Source organism: Mustela lutreola, chromosome 6 (genome assembly GCF_030435805.1).
Source record: "Mustela lutreola isolate mMusLut2 chromosome 6, mMusLut2.pri, whole genome shotgun sequence".
Lineage (NCBI taxonomy): Eukaryota > Metazoa > Chordata > Mammalia > Carnivora > Mustelidae > Mustela > Mustela lutreola.
Genome location: NC_081295.1, coordinates 15,125,806 through 15,142,871, shown reverse-complemented (window position 1 = coordinate 15,142,871; position 17,066 = coordinate 15,125,806).

The window sequence follows — 17,066 nt, the reverse complement described above, 5'->3', positions numbered from 1 at the left end:
TTGATAAAGAACATGAAATTAGGATTTGTGAAGAAATAGTTCACCCCCTCCCATAAGAACATGGAAGCACATGAGGAAGCAAGAAAAGTGGCGCCATCGGAGAGGAAGTCGGTTCAAGATGGACTTCTTAGAAAATGCTTAGCAGGGTTTGGACCCACTTGTAGTTTACCCAGTTGACTTTTTAAAAAAGATTTTATTTACTTATCTGACAGGGAAATCACAAGTAGGCAGAGCAGCAGGCAGAGAGGGGAAGCAGGCTCCCCGCTGAGCAGAGAGCCTGATGCGGGACTCGATCCCAAGACCCTGAGATCATGACCTGAGCCGAAGGGAGGGGCTTAACACACTAAGCCACCCTGGGTGCCCCGACCTTTTTTTTTTTTTTTCAGTTGAAGTTTAGCTGGCATGCAGTATTACATTCGCTTCCAGTGTACAGCACAGTGACTGGACAAGTCCGTACGTTATGCTGTGCTCAGCACGGGTATAGCTACCGTCGGTCACCAGATGAGGCCATCACAACACCTCTCATCCCGGTGACTTGTTCATTCCCAAATGGAAGCCTGTATCTCCCACTCTGCTTCACCCAATTTACCCATCCTCCTGCCCCTCTCCCCTCTGGCGAACAAACCACCAGTTCGTTCTCTGTATTTGAGAATAATTTTTGTTGTTGTTGGTTGGTTTTTAGATTCCACACATAAGTGAAATCCTGTGGTATTTGTCTTTCTCTGAATTTCACTTAGTGTAATACCACTCAGGTCCATCCCTGTTGTTGCCAATGGCAAGATCTTACTTATTTTTTTTCTTTTTTTATGGCTAATACTGTGTGCGTTTATTGCACCCTGGTCCAGTCATCTGTTCAGTGGGCACTTGGGTTGTTTCCATATCTTGGTTATTGTAGATAATGCTGCAGTAAACAGGGGTGCATATATATACCTTTTTGAGTTTATGTTTCCTTATTCTTTGGATAACTACCTAGTAGTGGGATTACTGGATGTATTCTATTTCTATTTTTTTAATTGTTTGAGGAACGTCCATACTGAACTGGCCGTACCAGTTCACATTCCCACCATAGCACACGAGAGTTCCTTTTTCTTGTTTTTGAATTGTTTAAAAACCAGATTTCTTGAGATAAAAATTCACATATAATTCATCCACTTATTATTTTTTTTTAATTTTATGTATTTATTTGAGAGAGCAGAGAGGGAGAGAGAGAGAAGCAGGCTCCCCGCTGAGCAGAGAGCCCGTTGCAGGGCTCGATCCCAGGACCCTGAGATCATGACCTGAGCTGGGGGCAGATGCTTAACCCATTCAGTCCTCCAGGCACCCCCGACTCATCCCTTTAAAGCGTAGGGTACTTCGGTATAATCACAGTTGTGAAGCCATCACCACCATCTAATTTCAAAACCTGTTTGTCACCCCTAAAGTCGACCCTGTGCCCCTCAGCAGGCGGTCCTCAGTTCCCTCTTCTCAACACTTGGCAACCAGTGGTTGACTTTCCATCTATGGATTTGCCTGTTCTCGATATTCTATGAAGAAGACAAATCAAATATGTGGGCTTTGTGGCTGGCTTCTTTCCGAGGCCATCAGCTGCAGCAGGCAGCCCCCCATTTTCCGTAGCCTCACTGGATGGACAGAACACGTGGAAATGCCCTTTCTATCCATTCATCTTGATGGACACTGGAGGTGCTTCCACTTTCTGACTATTACGGGTCCTGCCGCTGTGAACATTCATTGACCGGTGTTTGTGGGGCTGTTCGTTCTCAGACTCCTCGGGCATGTACCTGGACATACAGTGCAAGAGCGCTTGGCAAGGGTGCTCAACCTTTGGAGGAACCGCCAAACGTTTCCAAAGAGTTTGCGATGTCTTATGTTCCCACCAGCCAGACACGAGGGCTCCAGTTTCTCCATATCCTTGCCCGCTCTTTTTATTATCTGTGTTTTCTATTACGGTGCGCTCCTGGGTGGGAAGTGGTAGCTCATTGTGGTTTGGATTTGTATGTCCCTAACGACTCATGGTGAGCATCTTGGGGCATATTTGCGCGTGCTGATTGGTCGTTTGTAAATCTTCTTTGGAGGAATGTCTTTAATTCCTTTGCCCATTTAAAAACTAGTTTTTCTTTCTATTATTAAGTTGTAAGAGTGTCTGTATATTCTGCATACATCTCATCAGATACATAATCTGCAAATACTTTGTCCAATCCTGTGGCTCAGCTTTTTTCCTTTCTTTTCTGTTCTTCCTTCCTTCCTTCATTTCTTCTTTTCCTTTCTTTCTTTTTTTTTTTTTAATATTTTATTTATTTATTTATTTGACAGAGAGAGATCACAAGTAGGCAGAGAGGCAGGCAGAGAGGAGGAAGCAGGCTCGCTGCTGAGCAGAGAGCCCAATGCGGGACTCGATCCCAGGACCCTGAGATCATGACCTGAGCCGAAGGCAGCGGCTTAACCCACTGAGCCACCCAGGCACCCTTACTTTCTTTTTTAAAAAAGATTTTATTTATTTATATGACAAAGAGATCACAAGTAGGCAGAGAGGCAGGCAGAGAAAGAGGAGGGGGGAAGCAGGCTCCCTGCTGAGCAGAGAGCCAAGCCTGATGCCGGGCTTGATCCCAGGACCCTGAGATCATGACCTGAGCTGAAGGCAGAGGTTTAATCCACTGAGCCACTCAGGCGCCCCTCTTTTTACTTTCTTGATGGCATTATTTACAGCACTAAAGTTTTCTATTTTGATGAAATCCTTTTACCTATTTTTTCTTTCTTGCAAAGCCTTGGTTTTTAAACTACTTCTTAACATCCCCTTCAGGCCACTGAAGTGAGAGAAACACCCAATGGTTAAGGCTCTGCCTACAGCTTCTGCTCTCCCCTTGTTTCAACCCAGCAGCTTTGGCCCTTCTTTGTTTGGCAGAGCTCTGGCGCAGGAGAATGGGGGAAGCTGAGGCTCTGGGGTCCATTGGGCATGGGGTTGAGTGATGTCAGGAAACTTTTCCCAAATTAGCGCCTGCAATGATTTCAACTGCTGAAACCATACTTGATTAAGTATGAGGTAACTCCTGGATAAAGCAGCCATTACATTTCATGTAATACATTTTTATCAAGACATAGATCCAGTGTCTTATACATATTGTATATATATATTTATATTTTAAGATTGTTTAAAAAGATTTTATTTATTTATTTGACAGAAATTACAAGTAGGCAGAGAGGCAGGCAGAGAGAGAGGAGGAAGCAGGCTCCCTGCTGAGCAGAGAGCCCGATGCGGGGCTCTATCCCAGGACCCTGAGATCATGACCTGAGCCGAAGGCAGCGGCTTAACCTACTGGGTCACCCAGGCGCCCCTATATTTTAAGATTTTATTTATTTATTTGACAAAGACCCAACGAGAGAAGGAACACAAGCAGAAGGAGTGGGAGAGGGAGAAGCAGGCTCTCCACAAAGCAGGGAGCCCCATGTGGCGCTCGATCTCAGAACCCTAAGATCGTGACTTGAGCTGAAGGCAGACGCTTAACAACTGAGCCACCCAGGCACCCCGTGTATCTTATATATATCAAGATGGAAATATGGATGATGAGCAAGTAAAATTAGGGGAGGGTGTAGGTTTATACTTTATGTGTTTATGTTACATTCTAATTAAACAGCAAATGGACAAGATTTTTGGGGGGTGATGCAGCTTTTAATCCTACAATTTGAGGCAGTATTTTGTGTTGGATAAAATGCAGTAATGTTTTTGAATCTTTATCAAGCCCAAACCCGTGTTGTTCAACCTCAAGGTCATGTTTCTATAAAAGAAATCCCACAACAAAATACAATCTTAACATAGTCCGAACTCTTACATTTTAAGAAAACTTCAGAGTGGATCAAAGATGTAATTCAAAGTTATACTAAAAATTAAAATTCCTTCTGCCACCCATTTTTCTAACAGTTCTTTCTGCCCAAAAGCCCACTGAGTCTTGTTTGGGAGCCTCTCCCTCCATAAAATTTTCTTCTTCCCTCTACCTTTCCCCCACTTTCCTGACCTGGGGGTAGGGCTTGGGGAGACTGAATACTTCTAAACCTGCATGTCTTATTACCTGAATAAAGCATTAATGTGGGGCACCTGGGTGGCTCTGTTGTTAAGCAGCTGCCTTCTGCTCAGGTCACAATCCCAGGGTCCTGGAATTGAGTCACACATCAGGCTCCCTGCTCCGAGGGAAGCCTGCTTCTCCCTCTGTCACTAACCCCCTGCTTGTATTCCCTCTCTCGCTGTCTCTCTCTCTCTCTGTCAAAAAAAAATAAATAAAATCTTTAAATAAAAAGTATTAATGTAATGTCTACCATGGTAAGTAGTCAGTAATACCTTGAAATTAGAAAATGGGGGCGCCTGGGTGGCTCAGTGGGTTAAGCCGCTGCCTTCGGCTCAGGTCATGATCTCAGGGTCCTGGGATCGAGCCCCGCATCGGGCTCTCTGCTCAGCAGGGAGCCTGCTTCCTCCTCTCTCTCTCTGCCTGCCTCTCAGTGTACTTGTAATTTCTCTCTGTCAAATAAATAAATAAAATCTTAAAAAAAAAAGAAATTAGAAAATGAATAAAGCAGAGGGGAAAAAATGGGAAATACAAGAACATAATCTTAGCAACTTCAAATACCCTCATTGATTTTTATGTACATATTTCTTTTTTATTAAAATATAATGTATTATTTGTATGTATGTACTTCTAAGTTTTCTCCATATTTAGACATGTTTTACATATCTAAGATAAAAAAGGATCATACTGTCTGAAAAAAACTTTTTTTTTAATTGTGAAGTATTTTTCCAACTCCTGAAGTTTTTATCCGGTTAATTGGTTTTGCTGTTATTGTTGTCATTTTACTTTTTTCTAATCTGCTCATTAGTTCCTGCTGGAAGGATAGAAGTTATGTCGAAGGTTTTGTTTTTTCCCTTGGAAAGCAGTGTGGCCTGGGGCTCGGTAATGGCATGGGACTAATAAATACTGCATTTCTAATCTCTGGTCGTCTGTAAATCATGTGACCTGTCACATTCTCACCATTTTACTGGAAAAAGAAAAGTTATTTCTGGTCAACTTGAAGTTACATTCAATCTCAAATCCAGAGTCCCCAAGGAAAAGGAGTCATGCAGGGATATTAGCGTTCTAGCACCCCCTAGTGGCCACCTGGTGTTCTGTAAAACCTGATATTTTCCCTTGGTAATCGGTAGACAGGTAGATGCTGTTGTGAGTGGAGCATCAGGTTAAGCTAAATCATCCCTTAGAGACCACATGCACATTCTTCTTCCTTTCTGATTTTCTTTGGTGGGTCACATTCCCTCTTTCCAGTTTCATTGTATCCACTCCATTTTCATACTTTTTAGAAAATAAGAGGAAAAATCATTAATACAGAAGTCTTTTCTAAATTGTTGAATCCCATTAATTGAACATTTCTTGGGGCAGCTACCCAGTCTGGCTTCTGCATATCTGTCCCACACATGGTTGGGGCAATGAATGACTGATTGATAGGGGATGAAGTTTAGCATCGCAAATAATTGTTTAAACCTCTGAAGTAATGCTATTTACATCGAAGTCTAAAGGATGAAATGGGTGTTAGCCCGGTCATTTAGATCAAATAGTACTTGTTGAATGAATAAAAAAGTATATATTATATAACTGGGAGTTTTCCATTAATATATGCATCTTTGAATACTGCTTTATTCCTTCAGTATTATATTGCGGTCAATTTCTCATTGTTAAAAATTCTCCAATAATGTGATTTTTAGGGATGCCGGGGTGGCTCAGTTGGTTAAGCAGCTGCCTTCGGCTCAGGTCATGATCCCAGCGTCCTGGGATGGATTCCTGCATTGGGCTCCATGCTCAGCGGGGAGCCTGCTTCTCCCTCTGCCTCTGCCTGCCATTCTGTCTGCCTGTGCTCGCTCTCTCCCCCCCTCTCTCTCTGATAAAAAAAAAATAATAATGTGATTTTTACAATTTTTATTTACATGCATAGTAAACATGTATTGTTAGTTGGAAGGGTAGAATTTAGTGATTCATTGTTTGCATATAATGCCCAGTGCCCATTACATCAAGTGCCTCCTTAATACCCATCACCCAGTTGCCCCATTCTCCACTCTCCTCCCCTCCGGGAACCTCGGTGCGTTTCCCAGAGTCCAGTGTCCCTTTTGGTTTGCCTCCCTCTATTTTCAACTTATTTTATTTTTCCTTTCCTTCCCCTATGTTCATCTGTCTTGTTTCTTAAATTCCATATGTAAGTGAAATTGTATGGTATTTATCTTTCTTTGACGTATCTCGCTTAGTGTCATACCTCTAATTCCATCTATGTTGTTGCGAATGGCGTGATTTCATCCTTTCTGATGGCCGAGTAATAGCTCATTGCATATATGTATCGTCTCCTCTTTATCTGTTCGTCTGTTGATGGACATCTGGGCTCTTTCCATATCTGGCTATTATGGTTATTGCCCCTATAAACATTGGGGTGCATGTGCCTCCTTGAATCACTGTGCTTGTATCCTTTGGATAAATGCCTCGTAGTTCAGTGGCTGGATCATAGAGTATTTCTATTTTTAACTTTCTGAGGAAGCTCCATACTGTTTTCCAGAGTGGCTGTACCAGTTTGCATTCCCCCCAACAGTTTAAAGAAGCTTCCCCTTTCTCCACATCCTCACCAACGTCTGTCATTTCCTGAATTGTTAATTTTAGCCATTCTGACAGTTGTGAGGTGGTATCTCATTGTGGTTTTGATTTGTAATTCCCTAACGCTGATGTTGAACATTTTTTTTTTTTTTAATGTGCCTGTTAGCCATTTGTATGTCTTCTTTGGAGAAATGTCTGTTTGTGCCTGCTGGTCATTTCTTGACTGGACTATTTGTTTTTGGGGTGTTGAGTTTGTTAAGTTCTTTAGAGAGTTTGGATACTAACCCTTTATCTGATATGTCACTTGCAGATATCTTCTCCTGTTCCATAGGTTGCCTTTTAGTTTTGTTGACTGTTTCCTTGGCTGTGCAAAAGCTTTTTACCCTAATGAAGTCCCAGTAGTTCATTTTTGCTTTCTTTTTTTTTTTTTTGCCTCAAAAGTGTGATTTTTAATGGCTACAAACATTTCATCATAGAGCTAGATTATATCCTCTTTTGCTATGTAGATTGTTCAAAATTTTTGCTATTAAAAAAGATTCTGAATGAATATCTTTGGACGACTAACTCCCATTAAGATTTGCAAGTCTTTAGTTACTGCAAATCATTTGAGGCTACCCAATTAATTGGTCCTGCTAGAACGGTGTTTGTATTAGATTTATAGCCCCAAACCCTCACTACTGAGAAACTGCTTGATAGGAGAAGGGAGGTCTCTTCTTTCTGGTTACGTTTTAAAAAAGAAGATTATTTTATTTATTTATTAGAGAGAGAGAGAGAGAGAGAATGAGAGAGAGAGAGAGAGCACGAGAAGGGGGAGTGTCAGAGGGAGAAGCAGACTCCCTGCCCAGCAGCAAGCCGGATGTGGGACTTGATCCTTGGACTCCAGGATCATGAGCCAAGCCGAGGCAGTCGCTTAATCAACTGAGCCACCCAGGTGCCCCACTTTTTTTTTTTTTTTTTTTTTTTTTTTTAATTCCTGCCATGTATCATGACTTTCAGTTCTTTTGAGTTCAATACAAAGTTTAGGCACAAGGGGGAGATGCTTTAGCATAGTAAAGCGGCTGAATTTCCTCCTGTGCACAGAGATTTCAGCAAGAAAAATTGGCAGAGTATAATCTTCATTGTTGACTGCACACATTCTTGTGGTTTCAACTTTAAAATCATTACAGTGGAGCACGGCTTCTGGGGTCTGCCATGGTAAAATGCAGTAAGGTCGATGACCGAAAAATGATGTCCTCATTCCTTTCTTGGCTGAAATTTTATAATACTTGCAACAAATATTATAGTGGTTTATCATAGAATGATATCATAATAGATGAGAAAATAGAATTATAACTCAGAAAAAGTTAAAAAAAATAGAATTTTGTTAACAATCTAGAAAAGTCACGCTAGAAATACTTTGTAAGAAAATGAAAATAATTGTTTTCCATTCATTTAACCTTTACTTGGAAGAGAAAAAGGACACTATGTTTGTTTCCTTATTTGGTTAATTTTTTTAAAAAGATTTTATTTATTTATTTGACAGAGAGAGATCACAAGTAGGCAGAGAGGCAGGCAGAGAGAGAGAGAGAGGAGGAAGCAGGCTCCCTGCCGGGCAGAGAGCCCCATATGGGGCTCGATCCCAGGACCCCAGGATCATGACCTGAGCTAAAGGCAGAGGCTTTAACCCACTGAGCCACCCAGGCTCCCCTCCTTATTTGGTTAATTTTAATATAGCAAATTAATATTTTAAAAAGATTTTATTTATTTATTTATTAAGCTTTTATTTTATGTATTTGACTGAGAGACAGTGAGAGAGGGATCACAAGCAGAGGGAGTGAGAGGGAGAAGCAGGCTCCCCTCTGAGCAGGGAGCCCAATGTGGGGCTCAATCCCAGGACCCTGGGATCATGACCCCAGCTGAAGGCAGACACCTAACTACTAAGTCACCCAGGTACCCCAGGAAATTAATTTTTACAGTGATTCAGAAAATTTAAAGTAACTAATATTCTAATTGTACCTTACATGTAAGAATATACGAGTTAGGGGCACCTGGGTGGCTCAGTGGGTTAAGCCTCTGCCTTCAGCTGGGGTCGTGATCTCAGGGTCCTGGGATGGAGCCCCACATCGGGCTCTCTGCTCAGCAGGGATCTGCTTCCCCTCACCTCTTTGTCTGCTGCTCTGCCTACATGTGATCTCTGTCTGTCAAATAAATAAATAAAATCTAAAAAAAAAAAAAAAAGAATATACAAGTTAGGGAGCGCCTGGGTGGCTCAGTCGGTTAATTGACCAACTCTTGATTTCAATTTAGGGCATGATCTCAGGGGGTGTGAGATTGAGCCTTGGGATGGGCTGGGCTCTGTGCTCAGTGGGGTGTCTGCTGGAAATTCTCTTTCTCCCTCTACCACTGCCCCTCACCCCACACCCCCAGCTCCACCCCGTACATGCTCTCTCTAAAAAAAAAAGAAAGAGGGGCGCCTGGGTGGCTCAGTGGGTTGAGCCGCTGCCTTCGGCTCAGGTCATGATCTCAGGGTCCTGGGATCGAGTCCCGCATCGGGCTCTCTGCTCGGCAGGGAGCCTGCTTCCTCCTCTCTCTCTCTCTCTGCCTGCCTCTCTGCCTGCTTGTGATCTCTCTCTGTCAAATAAATAAATAAAATCTTTTAAAAAATTAAATAAAAAAATAAAAAAAGAAAGAAAGAAAGATATAAATTGGGCGTATTATGGCTTCAATGCAGAAATTTTTCAGGTGGTATTCAAGAGGTTCATCAGACATATCCAGGCAGTCTGTAAGCTTGTCCGGGAAACAGTTTCATCTTCATTTTCATTAATCCTGAACTGAAATTTAGTATTTCCTTCAATCTTTTATATCAGTTGTAAATTTTTTAATGGTTTGATGATTTTTAATGATTTGTAATTGCAGCAGTATTGGCAAAAAAAAGTTTTAAAAGGTCCATATTCAGTCTCAGTTTTTCAGCTTATTCTTTTTCATGTTATTCTCTATTTATACAGTTGCGATTATAATGAGCTCATTTTTAGGTTTTTACATGGCTTCCTAAAGTATTTCCTTCGTTTTTGTATATGGGCCACAAACTTGAGCAATATTAGCAATATTACTGGTCCCTAGGTCACCCGTGGAAATCATAGATCTTTCCATATTATGTAACAGTTGTTTCAGCCATCTCGAATTATTGTTTCATCATTATGTCAAAAATTATGACATTTATTTGGGGAAATTGATGGCAGAAAAACAGTTAACACCAGCTCTTATTTTTCTTGTTTCCCACCAATTTGTCTCCTTTCTTTTTCATAAAGCTGGTGGAAGATGTGACTGGGTTTATTTTTGTAGGGTTTTTGTGTTTTTTCTTTTTTTGGCAAAGAAGAAACCCATTGTACTATATTTTTTTCTTCCCATCTCAACCTTCACTTAATGCTAATCATCTATTATCCAGCCTGGTACCTTCCAGGGGTCCTTAAAAAAAAAAATAAAAGGGAAGTGGGAAAATCTGACATGTGCACATGGGTTGAGTCATCCTTCACTTTATCATTAGCAGATATTTTTAAGAGATGAAAAGTACTTGGAATGTTTTTTCTTATTTATAACTCTTATTTTAAAAAAATACTTTAAAGATCCTAAAAAATCAGAAACAGAAAGCTATTTAAAATATAAAGCAAGAAGCGAAATTCAACACTATTTCTTTCACATGTAATTTCAATTTTATGATAATTATTGACAATCCATGAGTTTCAAGAATCTATAGATGTGCTAGAATCAGAATAGATCCCATTTATGGAGCACTGTGTTCCAGGCACTGTATTAAGTGCTTTACTCATAGTGTGGCATGATATCCTCATAGAAACACTGGGAGCCAATATCTTTATTCCATTATACATGCAGGAGCACTGAGTCTCAGTGATTTCAAGTAACAGGGCACAAGGCCACTCAAGCAGTCAATGACAGAGCCAAAATTTAAACTCCAAAGGGCTAAATTCCAAAACTCAAGTTATGGCTTTTATTGAAGTTATTACACCATAGGCATAATTTATAACCATGTAATTAAGTTTAAAAAAATGATTAAATAGACTACCATTAGAAATTTGAGTCATGAGATTGTATGGATCATCAGCCATATTATCAATCATTAACATGTTGAAGTCTTAGTAGAAGTGGAAAAAAACTCAGCTCTCAATATCAATGATACATTCTAGAATAATGATGTAGAATGGGTGGGGCAGAAATAGGGATTGTTTTTCTGCATCATTACATTTTGTATCTTTGGGCACACACGAATTCACGGAATTTTACAACAGGCTGAACATCAGACCGAGGAAGGGAATCTTCTCTAAGAACTTGTGTTCGTAGGGCTGCACATCAGCAAATCCAGTCATGAAATGGAAACCTCTCATGTTTCAGGCCACCAACCAGCTGAAAACAAGTGGGTAGTTATTTTGAAGGGAAATCATTTTTGTGAACAGATGGAAGTGATTTGACAAGAATGAACTAGCTCATTCTTCCAACCAGAGGGATGATATAAAAATTGTTTTGCTATCTTGGTGAAATCCAAAATCCGTTCATGGAAATTATCTCAACTCTTGCTGGTCTTTGATAGCAGTACTGATAAGCTATTTCAAATTAAATGAGGCACAATTTTATACTAATGTGTTAAAGGATGACTTAATTCTATATTTCTTTTTCCTTTCTCATCAATTCCCAAATAGAATGTGATGTGAACTTCTGAAGCCCCAATAATGGTGATTTTAGAGAAGATCTGTCAGCCACCTTCCATTACTGAGGTAGGTTCTTCTTCAAAGAGTTGGTAAGTGGGCAAGGACTGAATTCCTCTCCCAACTCTGTTACTAATTAACTATGTGATTTTCAGTTAGGAGTTCAATTATTCTGCTACTTAATGTTCCAGATAGGTTGCTAGAGATATAATTATGTGGTGAAGTAAGAGCCAAAGGATACAATTTATTTTCAGTTAAAATAATTGATTGAAAATATTCCACATTGTAGACTTTAGGCAATGTAGTCAGAAACTCTTCATGGAATGGAGGAATATTTTACTATATTGAAGAGCCTGTCTTAGCAACAAGACTCCAAGGGTGATACCTAGAAGCTATTCTGCTAAATGAAATATGTCAGACTGAGAAAGACAATTACAATACAGATCACTCACATGTGGAATCTAAAGGCCAAAACAAATGAATAAACAAACAAACAAAAAGCAGAATCAGATCTATAAATGCAGAGAACAAACTGATGGTTGCCAGAGGGAAGAGAGGGGGCGGGGAGATGGGCAAAGAGGGGGCAGGGGAGCTGGAGGTACAGGTTTCTAGTTACAGAATGAATAAGCCATGGGAATAAAAAGGCACAGTATAGGAAAAAGATAAAAAAGAGATGCTTATGGAAAGAGAGGCCCCTCTTCTTTCTCTGGAGGTTTTCTTTTCTTTCTTTCTTTCTTTTTTTTTAAAGATTTTATTTATTTATTTGAGAGAGAGAGAGCAGGAGAGCATGAGCAGGGGAAGGGGCAAAGGGAGAGGAAGACTCCCCGCTGAGCAGGGAGTCTGATGTGAGACTCCATCCCAGGAGATCATGACCTGATTCAAGGTCAAATGCTTAACTGACTGAACTACCCACAGGCCCCCTGAAGGTTTTCATGTCCTAATGTGATTGTATATTTTTTCCATTTTACACATGCAGGACAAACTCTGAGAGCATAAACTCCAGTAGTGCAAACAACAGAACCTGTATTTAAACAAGGTTAAAAGGTCCCAAACCCATAGGTTTTTGCTACCACTTACATTGCCTCCCGTGATAATAATACTCTATTTAGAAGAATTCAAAAAGAATGAACATACTATGTCATGTCATTGCAACAGTGCTAGGAGAGAGGTTATTACTAACTTGGTCTTTCGGGCGATAGAAGCTCAACAGGGTCCACACGACTGGTCAGTGGCTGGATTTGGGCTTGAACCCAAAACTTCCCAGTCCTCTGCCCTTTTGATGATCTTATAAATTCTTTAGGACAAGGAGTAAGATTTCAGAGAACAGAGACACAACTCTAAATAAAAAGTTAAACTTTGTGCTGTTGACTCCTGTTCTCAACCTGAGATTCTGTGGAGGTACTTTGGGGAGTGGCTTAGGGGTGGTGTGTAAGATTGGGGTCATGGGGAGGCTCTTTAGTGGGACTCTAGCACCCCCCCCCCCCCGCCCTGAGTCAACTAGGTGAACCAGGGAAATCTCCAAATTCAGTCTATGCTGCATACTGGGATCCTGAGAAAAATTCCAGTTGAGCAAAGATTCTTTCGCTTTAAAAGAAGGAAGTCTTAGAAACCACTGCTGTAGGTGATAAGGAGATTCTGAGGAGGGAAGGGGTAAAACCATGTTCTAGAAAGATCAGTCTGGCAGTTCTGTTGTAAAAGACTTTCAGTGTGGAGAGTCCAGTACAGACAGACTTAACAAAGCGGGGATGGAAGCAGGAGAGATTAGGGAGGGGACAGGAAAACCATAGCAAGAGGTAGGGGGCAGCAAAAACTCAAATTTTCTGGATCTTAGGATCCGTAGGTCTGAAAAGTATTTATTTATATTTTATTTTTTAAAAAATATCACATGGTAAACTTGACTATTTTCTTTTCGAGTACCATTCTATGAATTCCAACACATATGTAGATTCTTGGCAAACACCATAATTAGGATACAGCTCAATTCTATCATCCCCCAACCCCCCCCCCCCCCACCAATGTTTTCTTTTATAAAGTTGCATCTATCCCCACCCCTAACTTCTGGCACCACTGATCTTGTTCTTTGTCCTTATAGTTTTGTCCTTTTGAGAATGTCGTATAAATGGAATCATACAATACAGACATTTCAAGACTGGTATGTTTCACTCAGCATAATGCCTTTAGAAGTCAACCATGTTGCTGTATCAACATCTAGGGGGTTCTGAGACGGGAAAAAGGCTGCAAGAGGGGAAACATAGCTTGATAATGTTGGGGCCTGAATGTTTTTGAGCAGAAAAGGGTAATAATCAGGAGCTACACACTCTGGGGGTATTCATTTATTTGTTTACAGAGTTATTTACTGAGCAACGAATACATGCTATGTACTGTTTTAGGTGTTGGGGGTAGAGGAGTGAGCAATGATCGTTCCATCCTCAAGGACATTCTATCCAGTGATTTAACGTCAAGAAGTGATGTGCTCTGGGTGGTGGGGTCGAAGACGAGATGAGGTGAGCCGGAGCAGGATGGAGGTAGAGTGGGAAAGCCCAGGGAGCAGGTCAGATCTGAACACAGACCTGGACGAAATACAGCAGTGAACCCCGTGGCCATCTGGGACATGAGAGGAGTGGGCACAGGGGATGTGGAGCATAAGGGGCCCGGCTGGGACTACACTTGCCATGTCCGGGCAAAACTGAGGAGGTGGAGGTGAGGCCAGGTCATGTAGAGTCTTGGGGGCTACCGAAAAGCCTGTGGATTTTTATTCCAAGTGTGATGGGCGACCAACAGAAGGTTTCGAGCAAGAGAGACCTGCTCAGATTTATGTTCCATAAAGTCCACTCATGCTGCAGAATAGAGAATAGAATCTCAAGACCGCGGGCTCCTGGGTGGTGCAGTCAGCTCATGCTCCAGCTTCCGGTGTCTGCTCAGGTTGTGATCTCAGGGTCGGGAGATCGAGCCCCACGTCGAGCCCCACGCTCAGCGCCAAGTCCACTTGCTTCTCTCTTCCTGTCCCTCTGCCCCTCCTCTCTGCGCTCTCTCTCTCTCTCCAATAAATAAACCTCTTAAAAAGAGAGAGAGAGAATATGTGCAGGATGGATTGGGGCATTGGGGAGAAACTGAGACAAAGGAGTCATGTAATCCCGACCTGAACTAGGCTGACGGTAGCAAGAAAATGGAAGAAAGTTGAATGTAAAAAAAAAATATTTTAAAGGAAAATGGAATCTATTATGTAAGGTGTCGCACGGGTCGAAAATTTTAATGATTTCCAGAAAATGCAGATAAGCTGGCAGGTGACAAGGCAATCATCAGAAGTTATGAAAGAAACTAAGGACGTTTAGGCTGACTTTACCTATCTTGTGATTAAATTCATATAAATTGTGGCTTTTAAACTATGCTCCAAAGTGTCCTTCCGGTTTTGTTAAGTTGTTTCCAGGGATGCCTGGAACAGTTTGGGGCCGGAGCCACATTTTCAACCCCATTTTATCTAGAGCGGTGCCAAGATCTGTTTTATATATTTGCTTCCCTGTAAGATTTCACTGGAGTGAAGTGTCACAAAGAGAACAGGGAGGGAGGGTGACCCTCTGGGAACTCATACACCGAAAACCTTCTTATTTGATGAATGGGGAGACTTTCCCCTTAGGCGCTCTTCTGGCCCAAGCACAGGGGCCCATGCAGGTGGGATGGATGGGGGGGGGCAGGGCACAGCTACTTGCACTGCAGATCGGTTTTAAAAAAATATTCCCCTTCAATAATTTTCTCTCTCCATATTTCCTTGTAACGATATCTATACTCTCACAGGTTTAGTTTTGCTCACTATTCAAATGCTTTATTTTCACTTTAAGGAAATGAAAACAAGGGGCACTGGGTGACTCTGTCCTCTGCCTTTGGCCCAGATCATGATCTCAGGGACGTGGGATGGAGCCCACGTTGGGATTCAGGCCCCCTGCACATCGGGGAGCCGGCTTCTCCTTCTCCCTCTCCCTCTGTCTCTCTTTCTCTCAAATAAAAAATAAAATTATTTTAAAAAATGAAAATGAAGTTATACTACATCTCCTTTCATAAATGTCTAACATTCTCCAACAAAATTCAGCAGGATCACATGTCTTTTTTGCTTTAGTTTTCTGTGGTTTGAAGATAACACATTGGACCATTAAGGCGTGCTCCTTGTTAGGACAGGTCAGCACCCAGAGCTCAGTGGTTTAGCAGAAAAGAATGTACTCTGGGAAGTTCAGGTGGCCTGGATGGGTGTGTGGGAGGGAACGGCCTCATCTGCTCTCTGCAGACACTCCGGGGTCCGGGCTGTTGGAGACTCTACAACCTGCGATATGCAGAGATCATTCTGGAATCAGGGTCTCTCCAGAAGACAGGAGAGGCAAGAGCACACAGAATCCCACAAGAGGTTTTAAGGGGCTAAACCTGGAAGCCATGACCTTCACTTCCACTCATATACCAAAGGCCAGATTTCAAGGTTGCACGGAACCAGGCTTATTGTATCACTAACGAGTGTCTGCCCCATAGTCAACTGTGATGTCAAAACCGGAGCACAAGCCTGGACCCCAGATTTGGTTTTGCCGTGGGGCCAGTCAGGCTGCACTGATGTCTGGGGTTTTGTGACTATGTGTGAACACTGCAACATATAGCAATGGATTCAGAGCATTTTTTTTTCCACATACATGTTATAAAATGGTGGCCTCCAAAGTGCGATGTGTTGAGTAAGGGAAGTTCTTCCTTTTTCTCATCTTATCTTTGCAGTTACCTAAGAGTCTGCTCCTCAAGGGCTACCTCGTCAGGTACTTCCACTCCAGCTGTGACTTACCATGTTTGCAGTATTGCTCAGGGACTGGGTTTTCTTTCGGTGTTTGTGTTCTGTGTCTTCCATGTCTTGTGTTTCCTCCTCACTCTGAAAGTCCTGGAGCTTAGAGGGAAATACCCCTTCCTTTTAAACTCACTGTTCTGCGTGGAACAGGTATTAAATATTTGTGGCTGATTTATCCAATGAAATAAAGCAGTTTTCCCTCATAAATTAGTGTTTTGTATCAATGATGAAACTGAGCAACGACCTCGAGAGCTATCTGTCCTGGGGAAGGCTAAGGCATTCATTTAAAACAGTTGATTATCTGAGTGCTCAGATTTCTGTATTTTGCTTCCTTCTCTTCCTCTTTTACTAGAGGAAGCTTTATAGACCAAGTACATTTATGACTAGTAATTCAAGCTTATAAAGAGGTTATTTTAATTGATGCCAAATCTTTTAAATTAGAAGACAAAATCTCTGTTCAAAAATTAGGCTAATTTATTTTTTATGCTATTGCTCAGAAGAGTAGATGAAGATTGCTTTATTTATATATTACAGTTTTAATATATATTATATATAATATGATTTGTTCAGGCTCAGTTGGTAATAAAATCTAGCCTGGTCTGAATGAGAAAAATCATCAAAATGTTTTTGATTGCTTTTGTGAAAACTTTCAGCAGGAAGCCAGGACCCATCCTGAGAAGCCAGAGTGGTGCATATGAGAAACTCTTCACTCTCAACTTTTATAAACGTTTTATTAACAAGAATTATTTGTTGCGCTTTGAAAGAAAGTTGGCATTATTTTAAAAGAAATTTAAAGCATGTCTAAAATGAGGTCAGGAAAATCCCACACTCCCCCACCCAAACCCATAAGATTTTCCAAAATAATAAAGACATTTTAAAGATCCAGAAGAAACTGGGGTTTTGCTTAATTTAGAAACCACATTTGCTTTTGAAAGTTGATTTAATGGAATG